This window comes from Natator depressus, chromosome 11, assembly GCF_965152275.1.
Source record: "Natator depressus isolate rNatDep1 chromosome 11, rNatDep2.hap1, whole genome shotgun sequence".
In the NCBI taxonomy this organism is placed as follows: Eukaryota; Metazoa; Chordata; order Testudines; family Cheloniidae; genus Natator; species Natator depressus.
Genome location: NC_134244.1, coordinates 73998929 through 74010404, shown reverse-complemented (window position 1 = coordinate 74010404; position 11476 = coordinate 73998929). Strand labels below are relative to the sequence as shown.

The 11476-nt window shown below is 48.5% G+C and overlaps 1 pseudogene; it reads right to left on the bottom strand.

Annotated features, from left to right (window-relative positions):
- Positions 1 to 565: 565 nt before the first annotated feature.
- Positions 566 to 9632, bottom strand: LOC141996299 (zinc finger protein RFP-like; annotated as a pseudogene).
- Positions 9633 to 11476: the final 1844 nt, after the last annotated feature.

Below are 11476 nucleotides of genomic sequence, written 5' to 3'. Positions count from 1 at the left end.
CGGGGCTTCCAGCTTCTCTCCTACCCCCAAATCCCAATTAATTAATTCTGTGACCCTGCAGTCCCCACATCTGCCCATCAGTCCAGTCCGCTCCTCTTCAACCCCTCCTCCTTCCCATCCCTGGTGCCGAAGTGGGGAGGGAGCAGATTCCCTTCTGGGGGCAGAGATAAGGAGCTACGAGATGGGAAATGACATGAGGCAGACGACTAGATAGATGCAAACCTTCTAGGGTCGCAGAGATTAGGATGACGGCATCTAGAGGAGCCAATTTTTCATTCCTAGTGGGCTATTTCCCCCATGTCTGACCCAGGATCCCCACAGTCCTCTTGACCATAGAGGACAGTGACAAACAGGCTGCACAATCCTGGGGCAATGAGATTGGCTTCTCCATCTCAATCACTCCCTGCTCCCTATGGTTTGTCAGTCCAGACCCCATGGAACTTCTGGGGTCATGGAGACGACATGATAGAAAGTCTGCAGGAATACAAGAGTACTAGAGACTGGTGTGGCTGATGCTGGAGAGGCTGATTTCAGGATCCCCAGTGCACTATGCTCCCACCATGTCTCAGTGACACAGGCTGAACTGGGATCTCTGCCCCACCCGGAACCAGGGATAGATTCTCTCCCCATCGAAAGAGATTGTTGGGAAAGTGAAGATTGGGTCATCATTATCAGCATTGGCAAATATCACTTGCCCCTGTTCATAGTCCACAGAAACCCGGATAAACCTGAGATCACGACTCAGGGACAGAGGCGTCTCAGAGGAGGAGACAGCGCAGAACGTATTCATATACCAATCCACCGCCCAGATCCTGTCCTCAGGGTTACGGGTTCTCCCTCCCTTCCTCCACACAGACTCTCTGGCCACCCCCACAGCCCAGGTTCCCTCATCCTTCACCTCCACCTCCCAGTAATGTCTCCCCGAGGTGAATCCCTCGCAGCCCAGCACACAGACTCTAGTATCAAATCTCTCAGGATTGTTGGGCAGATCCTGCCGGGTGTAACTATAGCTCACACTTTTCCGATCCTCAGACACGATCAGTCGGGGATGAGCTGTGTCTGGATCCAGAGTCACATTTGCTGGAGAGAGAGAATCAGAGCGTGAGGGGCAGAGCTCAGTCCTGGGGGCTGGTGGTGCCATGTTTCACGCTCCCCAGCAGCCCTGGTCTGGCTGGGACAGCCTGGATCCCAGGGAGCTGCTTCTGTCTTGGGCACCTGAGACTGAGCAGATCTCTCACTGCAGTTCCTCACTGTGTTTAATGGGACCTGCTTCTTTAGTTTCTCCTTTGTTTGCAGAGACTTCAGCTCCCGGCTCCCTCTGCTGGGGCTGCTCCATTCCCAGCAGCACAGACACAGCAAGGAAGGTCTCAGAAGCTTTTCGTGAGGAGGGAGCAAGGGAGGCAGGTACCAGCTTTAAACCTCAGAGGGAAGCTCCTTCCCCTAATGTAGCCTCCACTCCCAGGCCGGGGAACAGAGAGGAAGGTGCAGCATTGGGGAAGAGCCGCTCCGGACCAGAGAGTAGGAGATGGTGGGGTACCCCCATTCCCAGCCCAGAGAGAAGGCGGGGGGTGTGGGGGGAGGCGAGAGTGGGCAGCTTCAGAGGGAGAGCACCTCCCCAATCCAGGAAGCAGTGAGCAGCTCCAATGGGAGAGCCCAGCCCTGCCCACAGGAAAGGGAGGATATTGGAGAAGGGGCAAAGGAGAGGGATGTGTCAGCCCTCAGGGGAGAGGTTTTTCTGTTCATCACTCTGAATATAATATTAAAAAGGTCAACGAATGCCTATGAAAATGCCAGGATCAGTGTTCAGGTGTTTGGATGTTGGTCAGTGCGAGTGTTTCTGATCATTGGCGTGGGCACGAACTCAGCACTAAGGTTGGCAATTGGCTTCAGGATTGTTTGTCTGACTTCAGCTTGGGATCTCCTTAGCATGACATGCTTTTATTTTTAGGGCTGTGTATGGCATGACCGGTGTCGGTTTGGTTGATTTTATTAACATATTTTTGTGGGAATTTTCTCATAATTTAAAGATAGTCTCCAGCTGAAATCTCACCCAGTCTGCGTGACCCTAGGGATTTCTCTCTTTTTGTCTGCAGTTCAGATGGCAGAGTGGTTGGAGGGGCAAAGGATAAGAAAGATGAGCTTTCATGCTGTCGTATGTGTAACCGCATTCTTATTCTAAACCAATATAACTGTCTTTTAATTACAACCAAAAAACAAACCGAGGCACAGACACACACTTAGGGCTTTAATATCAATATCAACTAGTCTGAAACCTCCTTTTTCCTCTTTTATTCAGACGTCTCACAGCAATGGAATCAACTGTCATTAAGCCACACCTGGGAGATGCAATCTCGAGGAGAGATATCCTTTCCCCTCATCATCCACCCCCCAACCCCAGCTGGTTTGTCTCATTCACCACTTGCATTTTGCCATAACTTAGACCCAGATCCTGCAAAAAGTTTAGGGCGAAAGTAGCTTTGCACACTTTGGTCTCTTTGACATTCATGGGATGTTAAGAATTTGCAGTCAGGGCTCTGAATTGTAAACTTTTTGGGTCTATTTACTCAGCACTCTGCAGAGCTCAGCACAATGGGGCCCTTTCCCCTCCATAGACTGAAATATGAATAATGATACAATTATTTTATAAGTGGGGAAATTTGAGATGGAAGAGGGTCAACTCAATGGGCCAAATTCATCCTGAACTGGCAAAGGGATAGAGAAGGCCAATCTGTGACTCCCCTATTTAGTGGCTTCAGAGGGCAGTGCAGACCTTGGCACAGGCTAGGGAAGTCCTGAGATCCAGCTAGAGAATCACCCCTGATTCATTGGGCCCGATAGGCTTTGCCAGCTCTGTAACTGGGAGAGATAAACTCAGGGGGCACAATTTAGGCCATTTGGCTAAATTTGGACCTTAATGTTGTGACCTTTGGTAAATCATGAATTAATTTGAAACATCCTGATGCCTGGGCCCCTGCTACATCTGCTCAATTTCTCTACTTTCCACATTTTATTAAATAGATATGTCATCTAATTGGCCAGAGCCCATCTCCTCCCAGTCTCAGAGGCATATTCCACTTTCCCTTCCTAGGTCCTGTCTTAGTACCTTTGAACATCCTCAGCGTCTCCCTAAGAGCAATATATTTCTGGGAGAAATTGCTGAGCCCCTTTTCCAGTTCAGGAGAAATCTCCACTGACTTCTGGAGCTTCCTCTTCTCACACCTGGAAGGAAAAAAATTCACATTCTTATATTTCATTTAGTGATATGTTATAATTTCTTGTTAAAAGGGGAATTGAGTCTCCAGGGCCAATTCACTCCCTGGCCTCTATGCTTCTGATGGATAGGAGATTCCAGTGCTAAGAGCTGTAGAAATCTGTCCATTAGGAACTAGACTGATACACCAACTCCCCCCTACCCAGCTCATTCCACACTGGTCTCCAAACAGGTGGGATCTCTCTTTATCGCAGCAGACCTGGGTTAAATTGTAACCAGCATAGGTGCTGACTTCCCCTCTGCCTGGTGGTGCTGGACCCCCTCCCCACCCTGGCCATGTCCCTGTCCTGCCTTTTCCCACCCTGCCCCCATTCCACCCCCTTCCTCCAAGTCCCCACCCCCGTCCCACCTCTTCTCCGCCTCCTCCCCCAAGCATGCCGTGTCCCCCTCCCTCCTGGAGCATCCTAAGTGCCGCCAAACAGCTGTTTGGTGGCGGGCCGGTGGCAGGGAAGCGCTGGGAGGGAGGGGGAGGAGCATGGACGTGGCGCGCTCAGGGGGGGCATGGAGACCTTGGTTGTCAGTGGGTGCAGAGAACCCGCTAATTTTTTCCCATGGGTGCCTATGGTAACCAGTACCTCAGCACTCCTATTCCGTCCCCAGAATCCTGAGCCAGCAAGTCCCCCAGGGATGTAGCATCCAATTCAATAGATAATCCCAGACTCTTCTATAAAAAGGTGAGACTCTCAGGATTAAGTTAATCAGAGATTGGTATCCAAAATGTGACCCTGCCCCACCCATTTTGCTGTGTGACCCTGGGGAGATGTGGTGTTAACATGGTTTCCAAGCTTTTTTCCAGCATAAGAGGTATGTGTGGGAGTGAGAAAGAGCCACGTCCCTGCTCAAGGTGCTTCCAATGTCCTAGAAAAGACAGACAGAGAGAGAGAGAGAATCTCAGTCCTACCTGAGTCACACACTTGGGATCTCAGGGAAGGGATTTTGCAGATATAGGGTAAAAAGGACAAGGGTCATGGATACACTGAGCTAATGAGGCTTTTCCATTTCTAATATAAAAGTGTCTCTATCTCTTGAAAGAACAATTGTAACTCACATTTGTGCAATGCACACACTGAGTTATGCTGTCCTCTCTGACCGCTTGACCCCAGTGTCCAGGATTCAGGAGCAGTCCTGTCCCTTTGTTTGGGATCTGGGATGTTTCTCTGACTTGGTCTCACCTGCAGGAATTCACTCGCTGACTCCTGACCCTTCCCCTCCATCTCACTGATCAGCTCACTGAGATGGGAAATCTTCTTAGAAAGTTTAGGGAAATAGTCATTCTGTATGTTCACAATCTCCTTGTCCAACTGGTCCAGCTGGGCCAGCAGGAGTCGCTCTTGTTCCTCCAGGAACTGCCGCAGTTGCTGAAATTGACATGCAATCTTCTGCCTCTCCGCCTGGGTCTGTTTCTGTAAAGCAGGAGGGAAAGGGCTGGTCAGGGACATGGACGGAGCCTGGGGTCCTTGCATGGAGTGCTGAGTGTGCAGGAGGGAGACTTTCTTTTCCAATTCTAAGACATCAAGCACTTGACTATACCTTGTGGGAGACTATGCCCTGTATCCCACGAGGGAGAGGATTTTCTCACACCTTCCCATTTGGCCTCTATCTCTCTTACAGAGATATTTCCATGTGTGACCCGGTCAGGATAGTGCGTTATCAGGGACCTCAGAGATGGAGACCCCAAGGCAGTGGGATTCAGGACTCAGCACTAGATCTGGGAGAAATTTTTTTGCACTAAACTTTTCTTCAGGGAAAATGCAGTTTTGTCGCCTCTGAAATGTTTCATGAGTTCATGTAAATTTGCTGTTTGGTAAAAAATAAATAAAAATCTTGAAAAAATCAAGACATTTATTTCAACTATTTCTTAAGAAAATAGCTTGATTTTTTTTATTTGAAATAAATTTATTTGAAAATTTCCTTATGGTTAATATAATTATATCATTTTAAAAAATGGTCCAGATCGAAACAAAACATTTTGAGTTTATCAAAGTGAAAGATGTCATTTGTCCAAGAAAAAATATTTTTTTTTATCTGCTCAAAATTTTTTAAAAGTTCATTTTTGGTTCTACCCAATTCCCCGCCCCCCGTTTAAAAAAATCCAGACAATGGAAAGTTCTGTTAGGTTCCCAGATCTCCACAGAATTACCTTGACAGAGAAGAAAAGAAAGAAACAATTCAATAAAAACGTACAGACTCAGGCATCGAGCGCTGCACTGGATACGTTCAGTTCACCTTGGGAAGATTTTCATCGAAGCCACAAAAGCTGGAAATTGATTCACTGATTGAAATGAAATGATAGACTCTGAAGAGGAAGATGTTACCCTTCTCTAGGGAGAGGGTTTTTCAGGCCCCCCCATAGGGAGGTGTGTGTGCACCTGCACGTACACACACCCACACAGTGTCCCAGGATCAGGGATCAACTGACAAACGCTCACTCTCCCCAAGGCCACAGAGGACTCTACCTACAGACACACCTCACGCCTCACGTCAGTGTGTAAAGCCCCACCAGTACCGGAGGCTGCTGGGCAATGGACGCAGCACTGCCAGGTTGTGGCTCAGAGGCAGCCTCATGGGATTTAGAATTTTTTTTTTGAAGGGGAGCCCAAACCAGCTGCTCCGGGAGAAGTCTCGAGAACGCCAAGTATTCCAGGACCACTGAGGTGGGGTGAGCTCAAGCCTGGGGACAGTTTTTGGGCAGTGGTGCTGAAATGCTCTTTATAGGGGGGTGCTGAAGGCGGAAGCCATGTATTGGTGTTGTTACCACTCCTTCAAGCCCAGGGGCAGCACCCCCAGAACCCCTAGTTCCAGCACCTATGTTTTTTGGGGGGAAATAAAAGGGAAAAAAACAGCGGGGGTGGGGGGAGGCGGCCACTCCCCCTGGAGTGCTGCTGTGAGCGGCAGAAACAGCAGGTGGAGTCTGGAGGGAGGCTTCCCAGTGCTGGGAGAGAGAGAGAGGCCAGCAGCGAGCCCGGCAGCGCCTGGCACCACAAAAGAAGGGACGCAGTAAGTGGGGAGCCCGTGGATAGGGACCACAGTGGCTGAGATGCATCGTCGCGGGGGTGCCAGGAACAGAGCTGAAGCCCAGTTCAGGAGGAACAGGAAAGACGAGGGTAATCGGAACAGTAGGGGACCCACCAAAGGGACAGTAAGAGGAAAGACAATGGCAGGCGGGGAAAAGAGGGAAAGTAAAAGGAAGAACAGTACAGTTAAACAAGAGGAAAAACAGCTGGAGTTTCTAAGGCTATGTCCACACTGGCAATTGAATGACTAAATTTTTTGTCTTTCAGAGGTACTAAACCCTCTCCCCCGGGAGACAAACGTTTTGTTGCAGCAAGTGCCAGTGTGAACAGCACGCTGTCGGCAGGAGCGCTCTCCTGTCACAAACGCGAACGGCGCTCGTGGGGGGGGAGTATTTTGTCAGCAAAGGAGCCAACAAACAGCGGCCACGCTGCCCGACTTGTGGTGACACAGCTGTGTTGACGTGGCCATGTCACTGAAAGCTACGTAGTGTGGACACGGCCTTTGCAACATAAGAAATCATTCAAAAAGCATTGTTCGAAAAACTATGGGAAAAGTAACGTAAGAAGGAGATATGAAGGAAATATGGTGTAATAAAGGATAAAGTGTAATTAAAGAGAAACAGACTTAAGAAATAAGGAGGAAGTGAGCTGTAGTGAAAATAAGAAAACAGCTAGGACTGTAAAACAAGAAATCCTTACCGTGGCCTAAGGTGTACAAGGCGAATGACAGGAAGAGGGAAATGAGCACAAAGGGACTGTAAACCAGAGAGGAGCAGAGGGATAATTGTTCAATTAAGAAACCAACACACTGCACCAAGGAATACCTGTTTTTATTTAGGCTGCAACACAAAACAGTAAACAAAGAACTTTTCCTCCAAACTCTGGGCTTAGAGAGGCTGAAAACTGAGAAGTGAACATGTATCCCTGGGGTTTATGTTCGAGTGCATTGGATTTTCTAATTCAAAATTCGGTTAGTTCATCAATGTAAATTGTTCCCTATAAAGTGAGTTTAATTAAACTAACAGTAGTTAATACACAGTAGATAAGAACAATAGTTTAAGGTGTAAGCCTGAGCAGTAGTTCCTGCTAAAACAACTCGTTTTGATTCACTAGTGATTATTCCCCACTTAACTGAATTCTGCTTTACCCAGGACTGAACGGCCTCCATCCAGCTCATTACAAATGCAGGTGAAAAATGACGGGCACCTACCAGATACTCCTGGCTCCTCTTCTCTCCAGTCACTTTAAAGCCCAGAAACTTTTCTCTTTCCTCCCTCAGAGTCTGCAAATGGGCCTGGATCTTTTCCTGAACAAATGGAAATGTTTTGGGTGGTTTGATTTTTATTTTGATAGATCAGAGTGTGTGTGTGTGGGGGGGGGGGAACCTTTTCAACCCTTAACAAAAACAAACAAACAAACAACTGACTGTATTGATGACAGGACAACCAAGCAGGGTTATGATATCAGCGAGACCAAGGACTTCAAGTCATATTAATATTAATGGAGCTGGAGAGGTTTGTATTTGACTTTGTGTCTCCCCTGATTTACACCACCATGAAACTGGGGTCACACCCTTGCATTGTTCTTTCACGGTGTGAAACAACCTGTTTTGGAGAAGGTTTAACTAACCAAGTGACAGCAATCCCAGAAGCCTGCAGGGTGAGAAATCTGGGCTGGGATTCTCAGCGGAGCCCAACTCCCACTGACTGTAAGCTCTCAAGCCTCGTGGATGGGACTGGCTGGACGGAACTGGTCGTAGCACTAGGGCAAAGCCCATTAGACGTTCTGGGTTTTGTTGAGGACGGTGGGGCTTGGCCCGAGCGCTGTCCTGAGCCCTTCCCATGGCAATGCCGCCTGGGCAGCTATTCCACAGCTCCCAGCAAAGCTGCCAGCAGCAGCGGGTTCTGGGGTGTCAAAATGCTGCACCGTGGGAGAGCAGCGTGAGGACTAATGGAGCCACTGTGGCTGGTCCCTCAGACTGATGCGGGGCAGCCCCACCCGGGGGTTAGCTTTGCTGCAATCAAGTTCGATCCCAAAGAGATCTGACAGGGACCTGCACTGCCTGGAGCCCTCTTGTGCAGGAGCTCAAGGTGCTCAGGGGCCACCCCGTGTTCAGCCCAGCGAGCTCCTCTAGCGCAGACCAGCAACGTGGGAATTCAGAATCCCAAGGAGAAACGTCATCTCCTTGCTGGGCCTAGGACCTTTATCAAGGTGTTGTTCCCTCCTAATGGCCACACTTCATCACTGCTGTGGAGGCAGCGTGACCTAGTGATTAGGGTACTGGACTGGGCGTTGGGAGACCTGGGGTCTATTCCCAGCTCTGCCACTGAGCTGCTCAGTAACCTTGGACAAGCCCCATCCCCTTGTTGTGCCTCAGTTTCCCCTCCCACCTTCCGTCTGTCTTATCTACTTAGACTATAAACAGGCCAGGGATTGTCCCTCACTGGGTTTTGTGCAGGGCCCAGGACAGTAGAGGTCGGATCTTGTCTGAGGTCTGTATGTAAGTAAATAATAATAAATACTATGATACAAATCAGCAATAACCACAGCATGTAACTCCCCCTTCTGCAGCCTGAGGGCAGCACTCTCACACAGACTGGCCTGCAGCTCTGGTGATTTAAACCTCACTGATCATTTAACAGCTTCAGTTCTGTAGAAAATTCCCTTATTTCACCAGTGGGAGCCAGTTTCGAAAAGGATTCGGGATTTCAGATAAAAGATGCCACATCAAACATCTGTATGTAAAGTCTTCATCTCTTGCCCGGCTTGCCACACTGCCACATCATTTACCCTTTACAGCATCTCTCATACAGTGAAGGCTTTACAAAGCAGAATGATGCTGTTATACCTGTGACTGTCAACATGTGATTAAATTAACTGGTAATTAAAACCCAAAGCTATAACTCATTAAACTTGACAGCAATTCCTTACCTTGTACTCCTCTGCAGCCTCCTCAATGGGAACGACTGTGTGATCTCGGTGAGCCCGGGATCTGTCACACGCTAGGCAAATGGGACTTTGATCCTCCTCACAGAACAGCTTGAGAGGCTCCTGGTGTTCCCCACACACCCTCTCCCCTCCTGCATCCTTTATTACCTGTAAACTCAGTTGTTTGGTTATTTCTATGACAGCTGCCAGCTGCCTCTTCGGCCTGGGGTTTCTCTGCTCACAGTTTGTCTACACTGAGGGTAGGTGATGGCTATACCTGATTTCTCTCAGCACTGGATGATGCAGGCTCAGCAGAAATTGTGCCCCCGCTCCAGAGTGACAGGTTTTCTGAAATACTCCAGACAGACGGGACAAGAAGCTTCATGCTGGAGTCTGCCCACGGGGTTCTTTCTGGCCATAACTCCCTCTGTGGAGAGCTGGACCCAGCCCCGTGGGACAGGAGCCACCACTGCGGCTGAGTGTAGGGTGGCCTCAGCTTTGCAATTCCTCCCCCCCAAGGATCTCACCTGTGCACCAAGCCCACCACTCATCTACCACCTTCCCATGACCCTCTGGCAGGTCACAACCCACCATTTGGGAACCAGTGCCAAGAGGGTATCAGCACCCTCAGCCCGATTCTGACCTCCCTGCCAAGCCCCCAGCAGGGAGGGGAGACTGGGCCGTGGACTCCCCCTCCTGCCTGCTGCCATTCAAGCACCTGAAACACTCTAGATTGAAAAGTATGGGCACTTACACGCTGCACCGAGGAAACGGGCAGCAAACGGACTATCGAGATCGCTAATATACTCAGCCATCCTTACGAGTCCCCCACTCCCACCCCAGTCTGTTTCTTTATCCACCTGCTGCACATGGTCCTGGTTTTAGACTGTGAGCTCCCTTTGGTTAACTTGTCTGTACAGTGCCTGGCACAAGAGGGCCCTAATCCCTCACTGGGACTCGTAGATGCTACTGCAATGGGAAACCAGTGCATTCTATTAAATATTGTTATGAATGTCAACACAGAAAATTGTATGGGCACAAGGCTTGCACACTGAAATCTATGGCCCAAATTCCCAAACGGATATCCGCAGGATGGGGACTCTCTGGCTGTGGCCCTAGGAGATGTGGACAGTTGACAATGCTGGTCACAGGGTGGCTGGCCCTTGAAAGGGAGATGGGTCTCAGCCCTACCTGTGACATAGACAGCTCTCCTACGCAGGTGGGGACAATGAAGAAGGACCAGTGACCAGGAGTGGGTGGTGTGACATTGCACTCCATACGTTTATGAACATATGCTGATGAATATAAATATGACATAACTGGAATTTGCTTTATGCTAAATATGCCATGTAACATATCTTTGCAAAGGTTATGATCTACTGAATAGATTCATCCTATTTGTTTGCATGTATCTTTTCTATGTCTGAATTTAGGGAAATAAGATATAAACTTGTATTTCTCTGTGTGTGCTGATGAGTGGCCCATCAGCAAACATTTAACTAACAATGGGCGTTGGGAGACGCCAGTCCACACCTGAGCTTTCCTGGGAACATTCAAACTAACATGTAAACAATGGCGTCAGCCTGCAAAAAGCTGACTCTTTCATGGACATGTGACTTGCCCATGTGGCTACAAACTCCATACTGTTGCTGTGATTTTGCAAAGGAACAAAGGAATTTCCGCCTACAAGAAAGAGAATATAAAAGGTCCTGCAGCCCCACCCTTTTGTCTTCAGCTGGCTCAAGGTTGCTGGACCCAGGCCATAAACTACAGCTTTGGTCTGAAAAGGATTGGGCCCAGGCTAGGAAAGAATCCAGTCTGTGAAGTATGCTTATTGGAACATCTTTGAGGGTGAGATATTACCTGTAATCAGTTTCTTAACGTCTTAGGCTTAGACTTGTGAATTTGTTTTATTTTACTTTTGTGACCTTCCTTGTTCTGTCTGTTACTACTTGAAACCATTTAAATCCTACTTTTTATACTTAATCAAATCACTTTTGTTTATTAATAAACCCAGAGTAAGTGATTAATACCTGGGGGGAGCAAACAGCTGTGCATCTCTCTCTATCAGTGTTATAGGGGGCAGACAATTTATGATTTTACCCTGTATAAGCATTATACAGAGTAAAACAGATTTATTTTGGGTTTAGTCTCCCAGAAAGACTGAATCTTGTGTGCTGGGAAAGTCCCTGTTAACTGAGAAGCCCCTGGGCTGAGTGAATCTCCGTCTCAGTAAACTGCAGGGGGGTGTGGCCCAACCCCT